We start from the raw sequence: 24611 nt of genomic DNA on the forward strand, positions 1-24611 counted from the left end.
TCTGGTGAAAGTCACTAATGATATTCTCATGGCCTCAGATAATGGACTTGTATCTGTGCTCGTCCTGTTGGATCTCAGTGCTGCCTTTTAAACAGCTGATCATAATATTCTTTTAGAAGCATGTTTGTAGCCACGGATTTATCTGGCAGATTTCAGTTTTTTCTCATTAATGATAAATCTTCTTCATGCTCCACTGTTACTGTGGAATACCACTGGGATCAGTGCTAGGACCAATTAGCTTTACTATATATTTGCTCCCGGTGGGGAGGACGAGATCCGTCCTGAGTATCTTAAAGCTCTGGATGTTGTTGGGCTGTCATGGTTGACACGTCTATTCAGCATCGCGTGGAGGTCGGGAACAGTCCCCCTGGATTGGCAGACTGGGGTGGTGGTTCCCCTCCATAAGAAGGGGGACCGGAGGGTGTGTTCCAACTATCGGGGAATCACACTTCTCAGCCTCCCCGGAAAGGCCTATGCCAGGGTGCTGGAGATGAGAGTCCGGCTGATTGTCGAACCTCGGCTGCAGGAGGAGCAGTGTGGTTTTCGTCCTGGCCGTGGAACAGTGGACCAGCTCTACACCCTCTGCAGGGTGCTTGAGGGTTCTTGGGAGTTTGCCCAACCAGTCCACATGTGTTTTGTGGACTTGGAGAAGGCATTCGACCGTGTCCCTCGTGCTGCCCTGTGGGGGGTGCTCCAGGAGTATGGAGTCGGGGGCCCTTTATTAGGGGCCATCCGTTCTCTGTACAATCGGAGCAGGAGTCTGGTTCGCATTGCCGGCATTAAGTCGGACCTGTTCCCGGTGCATGTTGGACTCCGACAGGGCTGCCCTCTGTCACCGGTCCTGTTCATAACTTTTATGGACAGGATTTCTAGGCGCAGCCAAGGACCGGAGGGGGTCTGGTTCGGGGACCAGCGGATCTCGTCCCTGCTTTTTGCGGATGATGTAGTTCTGCTGGCTCCCTCCTGCCAAGACCTACAGCGTGCGCTGGGGCGGTTCGCAGCCGAGTGTGAAGCGGCCGGGATGAGAATCAGCTCCTCCAAGTCCGAGGCCATGGTTCTCGACCGGAAAAAGGTGGCTTGTCCCCTTCAGGTTGGAGGAGAGTCCCTGCCTCAAGTGGAGGAGTTCAAGTATCTTGGGGTCCTGTTCACGAGTGAGGGAAGAATGGAGCGGGAGATTGATAGACGGATCGGTGCGGCTGCTGCAATAATGCGGACGCTGCACTTGTCTGTCGTGGTGAAGAGAGAGCTGAGCGAAAAGGCAAAGCTCTCAATTTACTGTTCGGTCTACGTTCCTACCCTCACCTATGGTCATGAAATTTGGATCATGACCGAAAGAACGAGATCCCGGACACAAGCGGCTGAAATGAGCTTCCTCCGCAGGGTGGCTGGGCTCTCCCTTAGAGATAGGGTGAGGAGCTCGGTCATTCGGGAGAGGCTCAGTGTAGAGCCGGTTCTCCTCCACATCGAGAGGAGTCAGTTGAGGTGGCTCGGACATCTTCTTCGGATGTCCCCTGGACGCCTCCCTCGGGAGGTGTTCCAGGCACGTCCCACTGGGAGTAGGCCCAGGGGACGACCCAGGACACGCTGGCCTGGGAGCGCCTAGGGCTTCCCCCAGCAGAGCTGGAGGAGGTGTCTACGGAGAGGGAAGTCTGGGAGTCTCTGCTTAGTCTGCTGCCCCCGCGACCCGGTTCCGGATAAAGCGGGAGACGACGAGCGGACGAATATATTTGCTCCCAATCGGTAGAATCATTGGACAGCTTTGTTCAATCATTGGCTGTTTTTTTTTTTTTGTTTTTTTACTTATCTTCCTTTCTGCTTTTCCGATCTCCTACCGAGTCCAAAATCAGGCGCTGCAGCTTTCTGAGGACCCAGCCCACGTAGGCCGGGTCCTTCAAAGGCTTCAAAAACATTAAAGGCTGGAATTGATCAGCTGTGAAATGGAAATCAACTATCTCAGATAATGGAAAATTGTATCTTCTGGACATATTACAAAGGGTAGAATCAGATTGGAAATTCATGACTGGAAACCCCCATTTAAAAAAACAGCAGCCTCACAAAACTATTTATTTGCTATACTCCCAAGCTTATTTTAATTGGGAGCCCCTTTGTTCCTGATAGAGAAGCCTAGCATATAGCCCTGCTTCTGGGAGAGGAAAAAGGCCAGACCAATGAATGTTATCTTCTTATTAGAAACCAATAAACCACCAATATGGGAACTTTAGCCCTACATCTATCATTTTCATGGGAAACATGACAATAATGAAAACTTACCAGATAAACATCGATCTTTAAAGACGACTCCTGGGTGTGACTCGACTACTTAAAAATGTTAGTGGGTTGTCTGTTAGGTGTTTAAAATGCAAAGTGCTGTAATCTGTTAGACAAGCTAAGCAGTATCAGCCGTGCTGCTGCGTCTTGTTTGGTCATGCAGCCCACCTGGCGTGCAGCGCTGCACATTCTGCATGACCACAGATGGATCATGGCGGCAGAGGAGAAAATAACCCGGAATCATCCGGTACTCTGATCTTCCAGCTGTGCTTGTGCAGAAATGAGTCTTTGCTCAAGCGTAGCTCAGAGTCATCACTTTATGCTCCACACTGATGGTTCTCTGTCAGCAGGATGTCTCTTCCTGCTCTCGCTACTCAATAAACTATGTGGCTGCTCATCCTCTGCCAAGCATAAAAAATCCCTTTGACTAACCATCAGGATTTTTATAAGAAGCTCACAAGCGGTGATGCTAAACATTCTTTCATTTCTACCAAAAGGAATCGCTACATTATATCCAAAGAAAATATTTATTGCATACTGTTTATTTTGGATTAAGTCCCAGGTGAAAAGGTACATAGATCTGTGAATATTTCTCTATCCTAGTTCTTGTTTCTATCTTTTGAATACTTCAACTTTTTAGTTAACATATTGAAATTTAGGTCTGGATTGTAGAAAGAAGATTGTTTTTTGTTTTTGGATTTTTTTGGAGCAATGAAGACTTTATTGATCTGTGTGTTTTAAATAATTAATAGTAGATCAGGAAGGGATTGCTTTGGGATGAAACCTTATATGTTTTAAACCATTCCTTTATTGTACATTTTGTTAGCTTGTCTGTCTGTAAAACTAACCAATATGATGTGTTGAACTAGATCTGCTATTTCACAACTTTTGTGAGAGATATTTGTATAAAGTAGGGCATTAATTCATAAAAAGTTTACTCTAATTCTATAAATCAAAGTTTTCTGCCCAACAGCAATGATGAACTGCACGGCAGCATTCTATAACCCGCTACTGTAGCATCTAGGTTAGAGCTGTCAGTCCGGTAAAGAATCTGGTTATTCAGAATTGTAAAGGTTCACTTTTTAATGAATTGCAAAATAAAACTGACTAAAAATAGACTTCAAAGTTTAAAGTTTTAGTCGACTAAAACCGACGAAAACTATCACGTATCTTTGTGAATAAAATGTGACTAAAACTAATAATAGTTTTGCCCTGCACTGCAAAAAATATAAATCTCAATAAGTTATTTTTTCTTAAAATAAGTGTGTTTTTCCTTGATTTGAGGAGATAAGTAAGACACTTTGCCAATGGAACAAGACAATTTCCTTTTAAAATAAGAAAAAACTATTTTATCGTCTTATTTCAAGTAAATATTATCTAACTATCTTATTTTAAGAGTGAAAATACTCATTCCATTGGCAAATCATCTTATTTACCTGCTCAAATTAAGGCTACATATACTTAATTTAAGCCATTTTTTACTTATTTCTGGATTGTTTTTGCAGTGTGAAGACTAAAAGTAAGACTAAATCCAAGATGGCAAAAACAACACTGGTCTCCTGCTTCAGAACAAGCTGCTCTTCCTGCTCACCTATGGGGAGCTCCATGGTTTCCTCTTTTGTCCAGGGATGTTCTGGTTCTTGCTGCTCTTCTTTTATCTGCAGAGCTTCTGGTTCCTCTTGGTCCAAACTGGAATTAATCTCCTGTTCATAGAGCTGCTGGTCAGAGAAATCCTCCTCTTTTCCAACATAATCCTTTAGCCGGTCTGGAAAGACAAACACAGCAGAAAGACTTTCTATTAGTGGTTAAATAAACAACCCCTGGCATAAAAGCACCAAACTCTGTCCTTGAGTTTGAGGAGTGAGTGGATCCTGTCAAGCAACTTAAAGATATGAAGTGCATTATGGCGTATGGACATACCCCAGCTGAATGTGTCAGAGAATGAGCAGGTTTTAAAGGAGTTTCAATTGAAATTTCTCTGTTCTATCCTATTGAAAAGAAGCATTATGTTGTGTTTTGGTAATGTTTTCTTTTAGCCAACTGCCTCCACAGGAACTCCCACGAAGGTGTGGCTTGTCACCACCCCCTGTTGAGGACAGTAAAGACCCATTGCAGTATTTTTCTCTCTCTTTCCCATGAAGCTGCCTGAGGCCCATTTTGGAAAAAACAGCCAAAATAGAGATCCAGGCAAAAGGCCCAGATCTCCAGAATGATCAAGGATAAGTCATCGTGGTTGACTTTTCTGAACCAAACTGCTGCAAAACAGACTTTTTGCAACACATTTCTGTTGAGTTTCAGAACATACAGAGCCGGACTGGATGAAAATGTCTCCTAAGGATCCCTTGGTGTGAGCAACATGGACAACAAAGCCTGCCTTGCTGTTAGCCTGCCTGCTTAGCTTCTGCTTTTCCAACTCTTCCTTCTTCCTCTCCTCTCTCCTGCTCTCTGTGTCAGATGTTCAGTTATTCCTCTGCCTCCTTTAGTGATAATGGGATGTGTAATAAGTGTAGTATTTTTGTAGCTTTGGAGGCGAGGGTATCAGAGTTAGAATCCAGGCTTCAGGCTGTTGAACATCCAGGAGTTAAAGTAGGCCCCCCACGTAGCTGTCCTCCAAAAGTGCCTGAGCAGCCAGGCGATTGGGTAACTGTACGCAGAAAGCGTAGTCGTGGATCTCTGCCCACTGGTCACCACCAACCCGTTCACGTTTCTAACCGGTTTTCCCCACTCAGTGACACACCCACTGAGAAGCCCACTCTGGTGATTGGCAGCTCCATAGTCAGAAACGTGGCATTAGAGACACCAGGGACCATAGTCAAATGTTTGCCGGGGGCCAGAACGGGCGACATCAAATCCTACCTGAAACTACTGGCTAAGGATAAGGTTAAATACAGTAAGATTGTTATTCACGCTGGTGGTAATGACACCCGGTTACGCCGATCGGAGGTCACTAAAATTAGTGTGGCTTCGGTGTGTAAGTTTGCCAAAAAAATGTCGGACTCCGTAATTTTCTCTGGTCCCCTCCCTGATCTGACCAGTGATGACATGTTTAGCCGCATGTCGTCATTCAACTGCTGGTTGTCTAGGTGGTGTCCTGAAAACAACGTGGGCTACATTAATAATTGGCAATCCTTTTGGGGAAAGCCTGGTCTGATTCGGAGAGACGGCATCCATCCCACTTTGGATGGTGCAGCTCTTCTTTCTAGGAATCTGGCCACATTTATTAGTCCTCCAAAACCCTGACCACCCAGGGTGCAGACCAGGAAGCAGAGTTGTAGTTTAACACACATCTCTCCAGCTTCTCTACTGTTACCCACTCTTTACTCCATCCAGACAGTGTCTTGCCCACGACCAAAATCTAATAAATTAGCAAAGATTCCCAAAGGAGTAAATCATGATAATCTAATTAAAATCAAAATAACTCCAATTGGGGAAAAAGTTAAAACAATTAAATGCGGTCTGTTTAACATAAGATCGCTTTCCTTTAAAAGTCTACTAATTAATGACTTGATTTGTGATAATCACATTGACTTGTTTTGCCTTACAGAAACCTGGCTGCAGCAAGAGGATTATGTGAGCATAAATGAGGCAACTCCTTCAAGCTATTTAAATTTTCACATCCCCAGAAGTTCTGGGCGAGGAGGAGGAGTAGCAACAATCTTCCAGTCTGACTTACTGATTACTCCCAAAACAATTAATACCTACAACTATTTTGAACATTTAACGCTTAATTTCCCTGATCCAAATTTCAAGGCAAGAAAACCTCTTCTTTTTGTAACTTTGTATCATCCACCAGGTCCTTACTCTGAATTTTTAGATGAGTTTTCAGAGTTCCTTTCTGATTTGGTATTAAATACTGACAGGGTCATCATAGTGGGAGATTTTAACATCCATGCTGACATTGAAGGCGATAGCTTAAGAGCAGCCTTTAATGCTATCTTAGACACTATTGGCTTTGTTCAAAATGTGAATAGTCCCACGCATTCTCATCTTCATACTTTGGATCTTGTGCTGACATACGGCATAGAATGTGAAGAAATAACAGTATTTCCTCACAACCCTGTACTCTCTGACCACTTTCCAATAACCTTCAGGATTACTTTAACAGAGTTCTCCTCCCCCAAAAGAAGGTTCAATTTTAGTAGATCTTTATCAGATAGTGCAGTTATAAATTTTAAAGAATCTGCTTCACTTTCTCTCTCCTCTGTGTCACTGAGCAGTGCTGCAGAGTGCAAAAGCTTAGCTTATTCCCCTTCACAGGTTGATGATTTTGTTGATGGGGTTGCTAGTTCTCTGCGTATTGCCTTAGACAACGCAGCTCCTTTGAAAATGAAAACCGTTAAAAATAGAAAGCTTGCTCCTTGGTTTAACCCATTTAGGCCTAAAACGCCTGGAAAAAACACCTTAAAAACCTATGGCCGATTTTAAAAAATACCCCTAAAACCTGAAGTTTTTCTGTAAATTCAGCAACTGTGTCAACGCCTAGTAAATTATTGATATCTCAGCTTCTGTAGCAGATAGAACTCAAAATATATTTTATCTTTGAAATTCTTCCCAAAAAAAAAAAGTGAAAAGCAGTAATCAAAAAAAATAAATAAATAAAATTCAACCTTTTATTTTTTCCATATGTGATCATGTCTTCATTGAGAATGTGCAATATAAAACGTTTTTAAAATAAAGAACAAACATTACATAAATAACTATCTGATGATTACTTATTAACAGTATTATTATGCATAATAATGCATATGTCTGTGTTATAAATTGCATACAACTTACCTCCAGATGGCCACAAATCTGTCCCGGGACATATTTTGGGGGAACTGCGTCCTGAAGAGAGATTTACTCTGTCGCCAATAATCTCTTCGTATTGGCAACACAAGAAGTCCCATGCCCATACACAGCCCAATAAATGTCTTTATCTCCGTCACAGTCACGGGTGACCACTTTGCCATCTTTGCTCTTGTTGGAGTTTGGTTTGTTTGGTCACTGTACCTATTCGTCTCGGTAACAAGATGCATCCAAAGTTCTTCATTAAAAATATGCTCAAATGCCGGCAGCGGTGTGGCGTCTGCAGGCAAATCAACTTTCACTCCAGGTGTGCGGTTGAAAACACTCCGTGCATTGCGGTGGTAGTTTGATTGGTTCAGCGCGTTCAAAGTCATCATTTTCATCTATACCGTCATCAAAGCCGACACACTCCTCAAAATCACTGCCTTCCGACAACTCTTCTCTGTCAAACTCCTCCATGTTTGCTTGAAAAAAACTTCTTTCTTCTTGCTTGACTTATATGCTCTCCCGGCGTCAATGGTAGAATTACGCAACAGCGCCCCCGGCTTGAATGGTAGAAATGCGGTAATGCTTTCCCGGCCTAAATGGGTTAATGCAGAGCTGCGTACTTTGAAGCAAAATGCTAGGAAACTGGAGAGAAAATATCGCTCCACAGGCCTGCGAGAGTCCTACCTAGTCTGGAAAAATGATTTACTGCTGTATAAGAGGACTCTTTGTAAAGCAAGAGCAGCATACTTCTCCTCATTAATAGAGGAGAATAAGAATAATCCTAGATTTCTTTTTAATACAGTTGCCAAACTCACCCAGAGCCATAGCTCTGTTGAACCGTCCATTCCACCTGCTCTTAGCAGCAATGATTTTATGGGATTCTTTATAAATAAGATTGATCTTATTAAAAATAAGATCATAAGCACTCCTCTATCCGCGATTGTACCTGAGGTAGTCATGGAATCTGAACCGGGTTTAGACTGCTTTGATCCAGTTGAACTCTCTGAATTAGCAAAATTATTGTCTTCATCTAAGCCTTCAACTTGTATGTTAGATCCAGTTCCAACCAGGTTATTTAAGGAGGTATTCCCTTTGATCTCCTCCTCCATTTTAGATGTGATTAATCTATCTCTGTTACAGGGATATGTACCTAAAGCTTTTAAGGTTGCTGTAATTAAACCTCTGCTTAAGAAACCGTCTCTTGACCCAGATGACTTGGTCAATTATAGACCTATATCCAATCTTCCTTTCTTATCCAAAATTCTTGAGAAAGTAGTTGCCAAACAAGTTTGCGATCACTTCCACCATAATGAACTTTTTGAAGAGTTTCAGTCTGGCTTTAGAGCTCATCATAGCACTGAAACAGCTCTGGTGAAAGTCACTAATGATATTCTCATGGCCTCAGATAATGGACTTGTATCTGTGCTCGTCCTGTTGGATCTTAGTGCTGCATTTGATACAGTTGACCATAATATTCTTTTAGAAAGACTTGAATATTTTGTTGGAATTAAAGGAACAGCACTAGACTGGTTTAAATCTTATCTATCTGATCGAATTCAGTTTGTTCATGTTAATGATAGATCTTCAACACGCTCAAAGGTTACCTGTGGAGTACCACAGGGATCAGTGCTAGGACCAATTCTCTTTACTTTATACATGCTCCCAATTGGTAGAATTATTAGACAGCATGGGATTAATTTCCACTGTTACGCTGATGATACCCAGCTATATCTGTCTATAAATCCAGATGAAGCTAACCCATTACATAGATTACAGGCATGTCTTGAAGACATAAAAACCTGGATGACTCTTAACTTTCTGCTCCTGAATGCAGACAAAACAGAAGTTATAGTCTTTGGACCAGAGTCTCTGAAAAAGAAACTGATTAGCCAGTCACTTCATTTGGATGGGATTAAACTGATTTCAGATAATAAAGTGAAAAATCTTGGTGTTATTTTTGATCAGGACCTGTCATTTAAATCCCACATCAAAGAGGTTTCTAGAATTTCCTTCTTTCATCTGAGGAACATTACAAAAATTAGAAATATCCTGTCCAGGGGTGATGCTGAGAAACTAGTCCATGCATTTGTTACTTCAAGGCTGGACTATTGTAATTCTTTACTATCAGGAAGTCCACAAACTGTAGTTAAAAGCCTTCAGCTGATCCAAAATGCTGCAGCCAGAGTTCTAATGAAAATTAAAAAGAGAGATCATATCTCGCCTATCCTGGCTTCTCTTCATTGGCTTCCTGTTAAATCAAGAATAGAATTTAAAATCCTCCTTCTCACATATAAAGCCTTAAATGGCCAAGCTCCATCTTATATCAGAGATCTGATTGTTCCTTATGTTCCTAACAGAGCACTTCGCTCTCAATCTGCAGGTTTACTAGTGGTTCCTAGAATTTCTAAAAGTAGAATGGGAGGCAGATCTTTTAGTTATCAGGCTCCTCTCCTGTGGAACCAACTACCAGTTTTAGTCCGTGAGGCAGACACCCTGTCTACTTTTAAGGCTAGGCTTAAAACTTTCCTTTTTGATAAAGCTTATAGTTAGGGTGGCTCAGGTTATCCTGAGCTATCTCTATAGTTATGCTGCTATAGGCTTAGACTTTTGGAGGACATAGGGACCCCCATTTCATCATTCTGCTTCATTCTCTCTCTGTTCTCCTATTCTGCAGAATCTGTTAGTTCAATCTCTAACCTTCTGCTCTCTCTGCTTTTCCTCAGAGTAGCTTTGCCTCGTCTGTTCCTGTTTGGCTGTGACGTCATCCTGGAAAGAAACATCAGCTGTGCTGCTTCTATCAACACCCTTGTTTATAGATGTTGGAGATCGGCCTGTTTTCCAGTGTGGTCCTGTTTCTCTGACTGTGACTGAGTGGATGTGCTCTCTTCGTCCTCTGGCATGGGAGCTGCCTTGGAGCTCGTCTGCCTGGCTGTGTGTTTCCTGGACGGGGCCGCCTTTTACAGCTGCTTTTTGTATCTCTGCTTCTGTCTCCTTGAACCCCAGTCGGCCTCGGCAGATGGCCGCTCACACTGAGCCTGGTTCTGCTGGAGGTTTCTTCCTGTTAAAAGGGAGTTTTTCCTCTCCACTGTCGCTACAAGCATGCTTAGTGTGGGGGATTGTATTTGAGTCAATGAGTCAATGCAATCAACTGGTTTTCCTTAGATAGAAAACTTTGTATCAATTTGACTGTATGATCTGGTTGAACTGTAAAGTGCCTTGAGATGACATGTGTTGTGAATTTGGCGCTATATAAATAAACTGAGTTGAATTGAATTGAATTGCTGGATGAAAACTCAAGCCTCCCAAATGGACATGGACAAAAGGTTTGCAGGTCTGGCACAATTAGGGACAGAACAAACAATACGTCTTTTGATGGTGTTGATCATTTAATGTGTTTACTGATGAATAAAGAAAAGGCTAACAGGATGGACTGCATGCTATGCTGTACAGTCATGGCCAAAAGTTTTGAGAATGATTCAAATGTTAATATTTACAAAGTCGACTGCTTTAGTTTTTTATAACGGCCGTTTGCATATACTCCAGAATGTTATAGAGAATGATCAGCGTAACAGCAATTAATTGCAAAGTCAATATTTGCCTAGAAAATGAACCTTATCTCCCAAAACACATTTCAATGTCATTGCACTGCACAAAAATGGCCAAACAGGAAAGAGAATGGCAGCTAGAAAGATTGCACCTCAGTCAACAATCTATTGCATCATCAAGAACTTCAAGGAGAGAGGTTCCATTGTTGCCAAAAAGGCTCCAGGGCGCCCAAGAAAGACCAGCAAGTGCAGAGACTGTCTCTTAAAAGTGTTTCAGCTGAGGGATCGGGCTACCAGCAGTGCAGAGCTTGCTCAGGAATGGCAGCAGGCAGGTGTGATTGCATCTGCACGCATTGTGAGGTGGAGACTTTCGGGGCAAGGCCTGGTCTCAAGGAGGGCAGCAAAGAAGCCACTTGTCTCCAGGAAAAACATCAGGGACAGACTGATATTCTGCCAAAGGTAAAGGGAGTGGACTGCTGAGGACTGGGGGAAAGTCATTTTCTCTGATCAATCCCCTTTCCCATTGTTTGGGACATCTGGAAAACAGCTTGTTGGGAGAAGACGAGGTGAGCGCTACCACCAGTCTTGTCTCATGCCAACTGTAAAGCATCCTGAAACCATTCATGTGTGAGGTTGCTTCTCAGCCAAGGGAGTCGGCTCTCTCTCAGTCTGACCTAAAAACACAGCGTTGAATAAAGAATGGTACCAGAATGTCCTCAGAGAGCAACTTCTCCCAACCGTCCAAGAGCAGTTTGGTGATGAACAATGCCTTTTCAGAATGATGGAGCACCTTGCCATAAAGCAAAGGTGATATCTAACGGGCTCAGGGAACAAAACAGAGAGATTTTGGGTCCATGGCCTGGAAACTCTCCTGATCTTAATCCCATTGAAAACTTGTGGTCAATCATCAAGAGACGGGTGGACAAATGAAAACCTAGGAATTCTGACAAAATGCAAGCATTGATTGTGCAAGAATGGACTGCTATCAGTCAGAATTTGGTCCAGAAGTTGATTGAGAGCATGCTAGGGAGAAAGGCAGACATCCTGAAGAAGAGGGGGTCAACACTGCAAATATTGACTTGCTGCATTAACTCATTCTAGCTGTCATTAGAAGCTTTTGTTACTCATAATATGATTGCAATTGTATTTCTGTATGTGATGAAAACATCTGACAAACATGAAAACCAGAGGGCAGCAGATCATGTGAAAATATTATATTCGCGTCATTCTTGATACTTTTGGCCATGACTATAAATCTGAAACAGTATAAAAATCAACAAAAATAAATATTCAACATTTAACAGCATATATGTGTACCAACAATGTCAGATAATGATTTTAAAACTCTAAATACATATTAGACCAAAAAAATAAAAATAGAATATACTTTTTATTGTGTCTGACGGTGTTGACAAAAACAAAGTATTAACTTGAAAAATGCATATTTTATGAAAAAAAATAGAAAGTTGCACCGGTACATTGCTGAACAGCCAAGACCTTGGTCTATAACAACAGACAGCTGTGGAGTAAAAATGAGCACTGAGAGTTGATATGCAAGGAAGAAAAGGTTTTATTTTACTCTGCAGAGGAGAACGACACAAACAGCTGAATACAGCTCTCAGTGTGATTCTGACTAGGTCGCTGCCCATCCTTTGCATTTATAGAGAATTCTTTCACACGAACATTGAGTCTTCCCAACAGAAACACTTCATCAAAGGACATATATATGTTCAGATAAACATTTCAGACAACTGTTTTCCGTTCACACCAGAGACAGGACGTGAGGATCTTAAACACAATAAGGACCTGTTTATCTATGTTTTTTACAGCCCTTTGATCAGCTGTGGTTGTTTTTAATTGCTGCTGTAACTCCACTATTTCCCCACAGTGGGACAACAAAGGGAGTTTCTATTCTATGTAGTGTATATCTGCTGTTTATTTAGTAATGTCTTCCAAAGCTCTGATGCCTTCATGAAGTTCTCCCTCCAGCCCTGATGTCAACAGTCTGTTGATTTAAACTAAACTCCGCTGCAGTGCTGAGGCATCCTTCTACTGTTCTGCTTAAAGCAGCAGGTTAGGGCAGCAGGATGACCTCCCCAAGATGGCGCCCGTAATGTCTGCGCAGAGACAGTCAATGCGGGGTCTACTCTAATATTATCTCTATGGTAGAGACGGCTTTCTGTGATTGCAGTGAACTCGGAGCGAAGAAGAGGTTTAACCGGAGAAAATGACTAACTTGACCGCAGTCATTAAAACCCGATGCTGGCAGTGAGCGAGCTGACCGCAGTAAGATGGCCGCTGACCAGAAGTTAGCTTTAGCTTAGCATGTTGATCTCCTCTAAGCAGTTTTCCAATCAGATGAGGCTAAAATCCACAGTGTGCATCATCAGGGAATCGTTTCTATCAGGTGTTTCCTACCTATCCGGTGTAAGATGATCTGGGGGATCCTGGTGAAATCCAGCAGTAGATGTTGATCGTCCATCTTTTCCTCCGAATTGACAAAACTCCCTTTAAACTCCGTGAATGTTTCTTCAGCAGGAGTTAACTGCTCGGTGATAAACTCTCCTTGAAGCTGGACTGAAGACATTCTCACTGCAAACACCCCCAGATTATCAGCCTCTCTACAATGACTCCACACACAAGCTAAGCTAATGCTGCTAATGCTACCCGAGCACTACCAGCAGCTCATTGCGCATGCGCATCTACATGCGGGTCACGCTCTATGTTAAATTACGTCACTGCTCCCTAAAAAAATAAAAACAAAACAGTAAACCAACCCATAGTAATTCTACTGTGTAGCTAATTAATCTGCTTCTTTTTATGGCCAAATTTTATATTCATAAATGGCGATTTAGAGGTTGAACGCCATGCTTTATTGCATTATTTTGGTAATTCACTCCATCCAACATTCTGAAATGCAAAAGGCAATTAGAACATTGTCTGTATGTGATATGGTCAACTTGCTGTCTTAGGTTGCAACCCCCTAGCTTTTTATTTCTTTTATCTGTCTTTTCGTTCCTAATTGTTGCTTGTCTTGTATTGCACTGTTACTCAGACCAATCCAAGTGTACTTCTCTACATACCCAGCAAACACATGTGTGTGGGCCCCACATGGGATTTACTTGGTCAATGGGGGATCCAAGTGGGCATGGGCTGTAAATGGGCATCCAAAGTGGGATGATCAATGTAGGACCGATATGAGCCAGCCCAGATGTGCAATGCTCTATGGGCACCAGATGGGTTACAACTGGGAAATACGTGTTGGTATAGCTGACTTAAATAGAATTTTTAAAAATGTTTTAATTTGAAAATAATTCATGGAATAATGTCTAATAAATGATGCAGGGGCGCCATAATTTAAGATATTAAAACAGCTATGCTTAAATGAATATTTGATTAATAAAAGTATAGAATATAATAGTGATCCACATAAAAAACATGTTGTAAATTGTAAGATGCTTCTAGGAAAAAGAAATAATTCAAAACTGAGTTAAACATATTTTATATCTAGAGGTATTTTTTTTTACACGCGCGATATTTCTGGAAATATTGCGAGTTGTTTTCAACCCCCTCCCCTCTGGAAGATTCTTTTCGCGCCTTTGGACGGAGTGAATGTTAGGAGAGCTGGTATTTTTCCTGGACAAAGCGGAATAAAAGAACAAGTTTTCTGCTGTAAAGGTAAGGTTTTTTTTATTTCTCTTGAATCTATGTATATCAGAAATTATTGAAACAAGCTAAGGTTGTAAAAAAAGATATGTTGTTAATTATTTCTTTTTTACCTATTAAAAAAAGGGAGGGTTACCGTATTTGCATGACCATAAGGCGCACCGTACTAAAAGGCGCAGTCTCAGTTATGTGTGCCATTTCTGTATTTAACATACACATAAGGCGCACCGGACTATAGGGCACGTTTTTTATATACAGGTACATGTCCTCTACTACCTTTAAATACCTCTACTGCGTATTTAAAATTACAGCGGGCCCAAAACTGAGTATGACTGTGCTTTATTCATGTATTTATTACAAAGTATTAATCAAACTTGGGAGCTGGCCGTGAGACAGACACATCGCAGATGACAGCGCTGTGATTACTCCTAAATTAACTTAAATCCTGAAACCTGCCGACAGAATATGTTCGCTTTTATTACCGGTATCCTGGTGCCTGCAGTTTAAATTATTTAGATGAAAAACACCTGCCAGCCACCGCGGTGAACCCGGAGGCGACCCAGCCTAGAGGCTGCTGATGAAGGGATTTCCACTGTCGGTGCACCGCTGGTATGTGGGGGTCTGAGCGCCTCCGACAGAAATAGATAATCTGGATGAACTGACTGCAATTATTAAGTTTTCAGGTGGACTTTCTCACTTAAAAACACATTAAAACTACTTTATTCCCACTGATCACAGCAAATATTGCTGCAAGATTTAGATTATTTAGATGAAAAAACACCTGCCAGCCGCCGCGGTGAAACCGGAGGCGCCACGGCCCAGAGGCTGCTGTGGAATTAAGTTTTCAGTTTTTCAGTTTTCAGAGCGGGAGCAAAACTGAGTATGTTTGTGCTTTATTCATGTATTTATTACGAAGTATTAATCAAACCCATCAAAGTCATCATCCTCTGTTTCTGAATTAAACAGCTGCGCTAAATCAGACATGCCAGTTTCCCCTTCTGCGCTGTCAGAGTCACTTTCCGTGCAGCGCAGCTCCTCAGAATTAATGTCGGCTTTTGCAAAAGCTTGAACAACAGAGCCAGCAGACACGTTAGTCCAAGCATCTACAATCCATCTGCAAACGGTGGCGTAACTTGCGCGGCGCTGCGTTCCACTTATCCTGAAAGTGTGGTCTCAGTCTGTCATCCATCGCTCCCACGCCGCTCGCAGCCTTACTTTGAACGGCCGGTTCACACTGATGTCGAGCGGTTGAAGTTCCTTTGTCAGGAACTCCCGAAGCGCTGCGCCTGCTGCTCAAAACGCGCTGCGGGACCTTTTGCTGCGTCTATACGCGCGTCAACCATTGACTTTGCATGTAAACTCGCTGCTTCTGCTGCACCTGCTGCGTCCGGTTCACAGCGAGCACAGCGTTAATTTGTTTCCCCATGTTTTTCACATCAGCTGTGAGATGGGCACGCATGGAGTTAAATATTAACAGCGATGGTGATGAGTGGAAAAAAAACCACCTGGTCTCCTTACATTCACCTCCCTCAGCCACTCTTTCATCATCTCCTCAATGAGGTGGTCTCAAAAGTCGCAGTTGCAACACACATAGGGCGCACCGCACCAAAGGGCGCACCGCACATTTTGAGGGAAAAAAAGACGTTTATGTGCGCCTTATAGTCGTGAAAATACGGTATGTATAGTTTGTTGCCAGAATATTTACTCAGGGAATGTACATATTCACTTGCTTGTTCGTTTCTTGCAAAGATTTTTCAAGATAATGTGAAACTGTAACGTTTTGATATAAACATGGCCGAGATTTCTCTAACTTTTAGTGGGAAAATCAATAATTTCAATCAGTTTCTGCATTTAAATGGGTTTTGATTACATTTATTGCGAGAAGTGTAGGGTTTATTTACATAATATTTACTTAGTGAACATATATAATCACCCGCTTGCTAGTTTTTGCTACGGTTTTTCGGATCTCGTCAGGATTATGTGAAATTGCAACGTTTTGGCTGCTACCCATCGCCTAGCATTTAGCTGCCGCCCCGATTCAACATTGAATTCTTTGTGATTTAACTCCATCTGACGGATCAAACCCTCGCCACTGCGTGCGTTGCGTCTGAGGTTGATTTTCAGATCAATGCATTACGTCGTGGCAAACGGGAGAAACTAATGTTGACAAAATGATCATGGGTTAAGATCGGATGTGTTTTATTTGGAAATCTACCGGATCCTTTGTGTATTTAACTTCCTGTTTGGTGCGATCTCATTGATGGGTTTTGACAAAAGAGGAACTCCTTTTTGCTTGCTTGTTGGAATCATTAACTGCTTTAAAAGAATATTATTATTACTATGCTTTTCAAATAAGTATTCTTTATTGGATTGTCAGCAAAAATTAAAAAGAAAGAAATAAATCTTAGTGTTTTGACTTCGGATGCATTTAGACGCTGCCACGAAAGAGGAGGAGGAGGAGGAGGTAAGAGGAGGAGGTGGAGGAGGAAGGAGGAGGAGGAAGAAGGAGGAGGAGGAAGAAGAAGAAGGAGGAGGAGGTTTAATCCAATTAGTGTTATTCCTCCATGGCTATTTCCTGAGATAAATGTAGACATGAGACTTATTGAAAAATTAATAATGTTAAAAATATGGCAGGAAAACTGGGACATAAGTGATAAAGAGGGAAACTGATATAATATTATATTATATTTAGAAAAATGTGGAGATAAAAGGAAAGCAGGAAGAAACAGGAGAATAGAATCAATAATTTCATGATGCAGAATTGGTCCAACAGGTTTGAATAATTCACTTCATTTATTATTGAATATATTTCTAATATAAATACATTAAAATATCAAATATTCTTGGATTTGGAAAAATACTAAATTATTACAGAGAAAATTGTTTGGTTTGTTCTGTAAACCTCCTGTTGACGCTCCAGTCCAGCAGGTGGCGGTAATGCGCCTTTATAGTTGGTCTGCCAGCTGCTATAAAGAGAAGAACAACAGGCCTCGCGGCGATCAGATTGGACAGAACAGCAGCTAGCAGCATTAGCTTAGCTTGTGTGTGGAGTCATTGTAGAGAGGCTGATAATCTGGGAGTGTTTGCAGTGAGAATGTCTTCAGTCCAGCTTCAAGGAGAGTTTATCACCGAGCAGTTAACTCCTGCTGAAGAAACATTCACGGAGTTTAAAGGGAGTTTGGTCAATTCGGAGGAAAAGATGGACGATCAACATCTACTGCTGGATTTCACCAGGATCCCCCAGATCATCTTACACCGGATAGGTAGGAAACACCTGATAGAAACGATTCCCTGATGATGCACACTGTGGATTTTAGCCTCATCTGATTGGAAAACTGCTTAGAGGAGATCAACATGCTAAGCTAAAGCTAACTTCCAGTTGATAGTGAGTTCACGTTGTTGGGTTAAAAAACCTGCGGTGAAGTTAGTTTTAAGTTGGATATTCGACAGACATTTGCTCCAGTTAAACCTCTGTTTTTCTCCGGGTACACTGCGATCGGAGAAAGCCGCTCCAACACTTCAAGTGCACCTTTATTACAGACTTTACAGTTAAAACACGGCGAGTAAAAACGGCAATAGCTGCGTCTCAGTTCGCAGGCTGCGTACTTCCGAGGACGCAGCCTACCTAGCCTCCGGAGGACCCAGACTTGGTAGGCTGCTCCGGAGGATCCTCAGCCTTTGGTAAATGGGACCATAGATATCCATAATAAGGGCTAGATGTCTCGTCCGCGCTGCTGGCCAATGGGGGTCGACGTCCGCACGTGGCGGCCATCTTGCCACAGGCAGCTCGCTCATTCGTAACATTGTGTTTTAAAGGCGCATGTACTGAAATAACTATAACTTCCTCAATTGTCTAACTATTCTCAAACTGTTTGGTTTGTTAAACAAAAGTCAGAAATGTAGTTATGATACTGAACACTTATGAATAATTATAACCATGGAATTTCATATGAAAAGAACATTGAATAGAACATACAGGTGCAATAAATACACACATGTACAAGGTATTTATGTTAAATCAATATATGCTATTAAAAATCAGTGTACTGAATACTATATACTGAATACTATATATACACCTTTACTGTATAAATAGTAAAGTATTCAGTGTACTGAATACCATACTGAATACTATATATACACCTTTATTTGGGTGTGATTAATTATTTCACAGTCCTAATTTATTTATATATACATACATACTTTTATAATATGAATATTATTGTTATAATAAAATATGAAATACTGACAAAAAAGGCTTATTGTGTGGCAACCTCTTGGTGTAGAAGCATAATCCAGGTTTCAAATTAAAGGTAACACTTTGAAGTTTCATGTAGACTATTCGGATTATATATCAGGGGTAATTACACAAAAGTTCCTATTTTTAAACCATTATAAAAGTGACGTTTATTTGCTATTAAAATTGGTACAATAGTCCCCTTCACAAGTATATATAGATGTAGCATGTTGAAATCCCCACCTTCACTACTGTGATGGTATACACATGGAAGACAGAGATTTAAAAAATGACCCAAAAAACATAGCTTGGCTAATGCCCTTTGAAAAGGAAGGTTTTATTGAGCTTCTGTGTAATGTACAAGAGAGCGTTGTCCACAAGGCCATCAAAGCGGACAGGAAGGTAGCTGTGGTCATGTACTAGTGCAGGGATGTCAGCAAACGGGGATGGAAGATCTTCTCCTCCTGCTTACACATTATATAACCTGCAGAAACAAAAACAAAAGTGACCAACAACAATTCACAGTGTATAAGATTGGTATATCAATATGTGATTAAATTTCAATGATACACATGCCATTTGAAGATGAGCTGGAAAGTTGAAAATGTTTGGCACAACACCATCTTTAAGTTGTCCAAATGAAACTAATACAAACTTATAAAAGCTTTGAGTCAACAACAATCTTGTAATACTATTATGTCGTAGCAAAAGTCTGGCATCTTCCTTTTAATAAACCCAGCAAATTCCTTTAACATAATGTAAGATGTGTTGACAGACCAAATCGATTGGAAATCATGTTAAATTCTGCCTCTTTCACTGATGTAAAGTTGCTGGTTAACGTTAGCAGCTAGCTAAACTGTAACGTTAGCTGCTAACTTACTAACGTTAGGTCTCACTTTGCAGCTTCTTGTTATTAGCCAGCTAACGTTAGGCTAATAATGAAAATACAACAACACTCAGATTATTGTTATTAGCCAACTAATAACTACAACCACATCCACAAAGATTTTAATTTACACAAAAGATTAATTGTCATACAATCGTTATTGGTGTCAGTAAAACCTATATAATTGACTAATAGTCTCAGCCTTGATAACTTGCGCAAGTAGCTGTGATGCACAACTATGCTGCGCGATTACCGTATTTTCACGACCATAAGGCGCACCGTACTAAAAGGCGCAGTCTCAGTTATGTGTCCCATTTCTGTATTTAACACACACATAAGGCGCACCGGACTATAGGGCGCATTTTTTATATACAGGTACATGTCCTCTACTGCCTTTAAATAGCTCTACTGCGTATTTTAAAAATACAGCGGGCCCAAAACTGAGTATGACTGTGCTTTATTCATGTATTTATTACAAAGTATTAATCAAACCTGGGAGCTGGCCATGAGACAGACACATCGCAGATGACACAGCGCTGTGATCACTCCTAAATTAACTTAAAATCCTGAAACCTGCCGACGGAATATGTTCGCTTTTATTGCCGGTATCCTGGTGCCTGCACTGTAAATTATTTAGATGAAAAACACCTGCCAGCAGCCGCGGTGAACCAGGAGGCTGCCCAGCCTAGAGGCTGCTGTTGAAGGGATTTCTACTGTCGGTGTACCGCTGGTATGTGGGGGTCTGAGCGCCTCCGACAGAAATAGATAGACATACAGTATATAGACATATCTTCAGGTAACACAGAGTACATGTCAGACTTAATAATATTACTTTAGTGATAGTTTCAAGGTGTTTGCTTTATTGTATATCTCGTACCATGTTTTTTGGTTGTGCTGTTCTTTTTTCTTTTTTTTTTTTTTTTCTCCATCTCATTACAGGTGTTGAAGCAGACTGAAAATGTTTTGTCATTGTCTCCTTCCTATCTCCTCTTTCTTTCATCTTTTGTCCTGTTTTTTTCTTTTTCTTTTTCCTTCTTCTTCTTCTGTTTTTCTGCTCTACTTACATTGCAGTGTCCATATGAACTGTAAAACTCCCTGCATAATTATAATAAAGCAATTTATATACATGAAACAAGTGGAGCGGTATGGCAATTGCGATACCGCTACACTTGTGAAAGTAAAATCTGTTGGGCTCCTTTTGGCATCAAGACAATTATTCTTATTGCCACCTTGCCAGACAGGACACTGTAAAAAAAAAAAAAAAAAAAAAAAAAAAAAAAAAAAAAAAAAGAAATAGATAATCTGGATGAACTGACTGCAATTATTAAGTTTTCAGGTGGACTTTCTCACTTAAAAACATATTAAAACTACTTCATTCCCACTGATCACAGCAAATATAGCTGCAAGATTTAGATTATTTAGATGAAAAAACACCTGCCAGCCACCGCGGTGAAGAGGAGGAGACCCGGCCCAGAGGCTGCTGTTGAATTAAGTTTTCAGGTAGAAAAATAGAGCGGGAGCAAAACTGAGTATGTTTGTGCTTTATTCATGTATTTATTACAAAGTATTAATCAAACCCATCAAAGTCATCATCCTCTGTTTCTGAATTAAACAGCTGCGCTAAATCAGACATGCCAGTTTCCCCTTCTTCGCTGTCAGAGTCACTTTCCATGCAGCGCGGCTCCTCAGAAATAATGCCGGCTTTTGCGAAAGCTTGAACAACAGAGCCAGCAGACACGTTAGTCCAAGCATCTACAATCCATCCGCAAACGGTGGCGTAACTTGCCCGGCGCTGCCTTCCACTTATCCTGAAACTGTGGTCTCCGTCTGTCATCCATCGCTCCCACGCCGCTAACAGCCTTACTTTGCACGGCCGCTTCACACCGATGTCGAGCGGTTGAAGTTCCTTTGTCAGACCCCCCGGGATAACGGCGAGCACAGCGTTCATTTGATTCACCTTTTTTTTCACATCGGCTGTGAGATGGGCACGCAGTCACAGATTAACAGCGATGGTGATGCGTGGAAAAAAAACACCTAGTCTCCTCACATACACCTGCCTCAGCCACGCTTTCATCATCTCCTCATCCATCCAGCCTTTTTCATTTGCCTTAATATCATATGTCATCAGAGCACTGTGTCTGTCTTGCTGTCAGCTCCCAGATCAGCTTCTCTGATTGGTTGATGCGGCGCGTCCAGCAGCAAAACTTCAATTTTTCCATCTGGAGCAGCAGCAGCGCGTTGGCAGATGCTTAAACGCTCCCGACGCACTGCGCCTGCTGCTCAAAACGCGCTGCGGGACCTTTTGCTGCGCCTATACGCGCGTCAACCATTGACTTTGCATGTAAACTCGCTGCTTCTGCTGCACCTGCTGGGTCCAGTTCACACCGATGTCGAGCGGTTGAACGGCGAGCACAGCTTAATTTGTTTCCCCATGTTTTTCACATCAGCTGTCAGATGGGCACGCATGCAGTCACAGATTAACAGCGATGGTGATGCGTGGAAAAAAACACCTGGTCTCCTCACATACACCTGCCTCAGCCACGCTTTCATCATCTCCTCATCCATCCAGCCTTTTCCATTTAATATCATATGTCATCAGAGCGCTGTGTCTGTCTCGCTGTCAGCTCCCAGATCAGCTTCTCTGATTGGTTGATGCGGCACGTCCAGCAGCAAAACTTAAATTTTTCCATCTCGAGCAGCAGCTCCCGAAGCGCTGCGCCTGCTGCTCAAAAGGCGCTACGGGTTCTTTTGCTGCGTCTATACGCGCGTCAACCATTGACTTTGCATGTAAACTCGCTGCTTCTGCTGCACCTGCTGGGTGCGGTTCACAGCGAGCACAGCGTTAATTTGTTTCCCCATGTTTTTCACATCAGCTGTGAGATGGGCACGCATGGAGTTAAATATTAACAGCGATGGTGATGAGTGGAAAAAAACACCTGGTCTCCTTACATTCACCTCCCTCAGCCACTCTTTCATCATCTCCTCAATGAGGTGGTCTCAAAAGTCGCAGTTACAACACACATAGGGCGCACCGCACCAAAGGGCGCACCGCACATTTTGAGGGAAAAAAAAAACGTTTAAGTGCGCCTTATAGTCGTGAAAATACGGTAAGCCGCAACAGTTAGACGCAACAGGAATGAACAGTAGAGACGTTTTCCATGTTTGAGTGGTGATAAAAAGTTCATCTAGAAACTCCTTTACCTCATTACTCAGGGGTTACTTTTAATTTTTTTTCTGGCAAAGTTTTGAGAAAGCCATTAATTAACAGCTCTGTTCACATAGAAACTAGAACAGATAAGTTGTTATATTGTAAACCAGCTAAATATTCAGGTCCTGGACGAATATGTGGATGTGAACATTTTAAAGTTAAATATTTCTGTTCTCAGTAAATTTCATTTAAATGGCCGAAAAAGAATGTTGCCTAACAATAATTTCTTACTTTTTCTGTAATGAAGGGAATAAACATAATAAAGTGCAACAACATTATCTTGGTTCAAGATGAAGCAAGTTTTGTGTTCATACAACAAGCAATTGAGAGGTTATAGTTGTTTAAATTGATGAAAAAATCCAGGTGGATCCCTACTGTGTCATGTTGGTATGGTGTGGCACAACTTTTTCTGAATGAATATACGTTTTTATATAAATATAAGTTTTATTTTTGGATATAAACTGAAAAGGCGGAATCATAAGCTATTGGTTGGATATATTCAGACTTTTATTCAGATGAAAATATCCTCAGATGAAAATAAAAGCAAAGGTAGGACAGATTTAATGAGCTTTGCTCAGTTTTGCTTTTGTTTTTGGAGGATTTTTTAAAGGTCAGCTGCAAATGATGAGAGTTTAGCTAATTCAGTGTCTTGTTGGCTTTCATTAGCAATGCATCAATCAGCCCTGCTACGTGTGTTGTTGAAACCAGGCCCACCAAAACTCCAACTGTTTTAGCCACAGTGTTAGAGCTATGGTCAATAGATTTTAGAATGAAGTAGATCATCTATAGAGGAGTCTCAGATGAAGATTTGGGACATATAGAAGTGTGTGTCAGTCTCAGAGTTAGTCAGCTACAAGCTAATTAATGTTGCAAAGTAGCTCCAGCCACCTTGAAAGGGGGTGCTGGGATTATGGGGTTAAACTACGGGACATCAAAGAACTCAGTTTAGAGGCTGGAGTCTGTAGTTCAGGTAAATTGAAGTCCTAAAATGATGAAACATGTTTGTTTAAAAAGATAAACTAGATTGATGATGTTGCTGTTATTTTACTGATCAGTTTGAACCTGCTTTAACTCGGTAAAAAGCCTTTGTCTTAATAATGTATTAAAGAAATCTGACTCTCCTCTAGAAGTGTGAAGTTTCTGCTTTTTAAAGATTTTTTGAAAGTATAATTTTCCTTTGAACTAATTCTAATAGTTTTGTTCTTGATTCTGTAGATGTTCTATTTACCTGCTATGATTGAAAGTAACTATCACCTATTTTATACAACTGATTTTATGGATTATATTCTGCTGTGGATGTTTTTAATTATTGTAATCACTTCTAAATTGATGAACGAGCAGCAATAAAAACCTCATGGATTGTAAAAATGTGTTTCTTTATCTGGTTTCATATAAATTAGAAACAATCTTTTTCCATGTTTTCTCTGATATTTTCAGCCAAACTAAAGCTGTAAAATAAATAGTTTAATGGCATTCACCTTCTGTCTTCTCCAGTCTTTCCTGTTGCTCCTCCGTCAGCATTAATCTGTTTGCTTTTTAGAGCCTGAGTTCAAATCTGGCCATTGGATAAATCCTCCTTTGCTTGTTGGAGAACTTAGATCAGGAAATAATGTAGGTACGTATTCTGGCCCAGTTGGTTTGGCACCTGATAAAACAAGTGTTTCAGTTGCTATAACTGTGTGTGTCCAGAGCCGCTACAACCAAGCAACTAGAGGAATGAAGGATCTAACTATGGCTGTGTTCACAATGCAGCCTGAAGGGAACCTAATCTGATGTTTTTATTTATTAAAAATCATTACAAAATGCCAAAATGAAAGTGCAGCTTCACAGATGAACTCCAGCAAACATTTTTAGTCCAGTGGGAGGCTGAGTGCACCGTGTGCAAAGCTGGATCATTAGTTTCAGTGTCTAATAAAGGTGCTGGAGATCTCAAAGCTCACATGGACACTGAAAAACCTGAAAAAGCTCTGAGAGGTGAGAGTTATTCTGCAAAGCTGACTGAGTACTTTGTTAGACCTGGGAACA

At 41.3% G+C, this 24611-nt stretch overlaps 1 long non-coding RNA gene across 1 annotated transcript; it reads right to left on the reverse strand.

Moving 5' to 3' along the window:
* Positions 1–1770: 1770 nt before the first annotated feature.
* LOC119775339 lies at positions 1771–3915 on the reverse strand. The gene is made up of 2 exons (XR_005279640.1): positions 3860–3915; positions 1771–1930 (listed from the first exon to the last, which is right to left on the reverse strand). It is a non-coding gene; the product is annotated as an uncharacterized LOC119775339 (long non-coding RNA).
* Between the last annotated feature and the right edge of the window lie 20696 nt (positions 3916–24611).

The sequence above is a fragment of the Cyprinodon tularosa genome, unplaced genomic scaffold (genome assembly GCF_016077235.1).
Source record: "Cyprinodon tularosa strain WSP-4 unplaced genomic scaffold, ASM1607723v1 ctg867, whole genome shotgun sequence".
Lineage (NCBI taxonomy): Eukaryota > Metazoa > Chordata > Actinopteri > Cyprinodontiformes > Cyprinodontidae > Cyprinodon > Cyprinodon tularosa.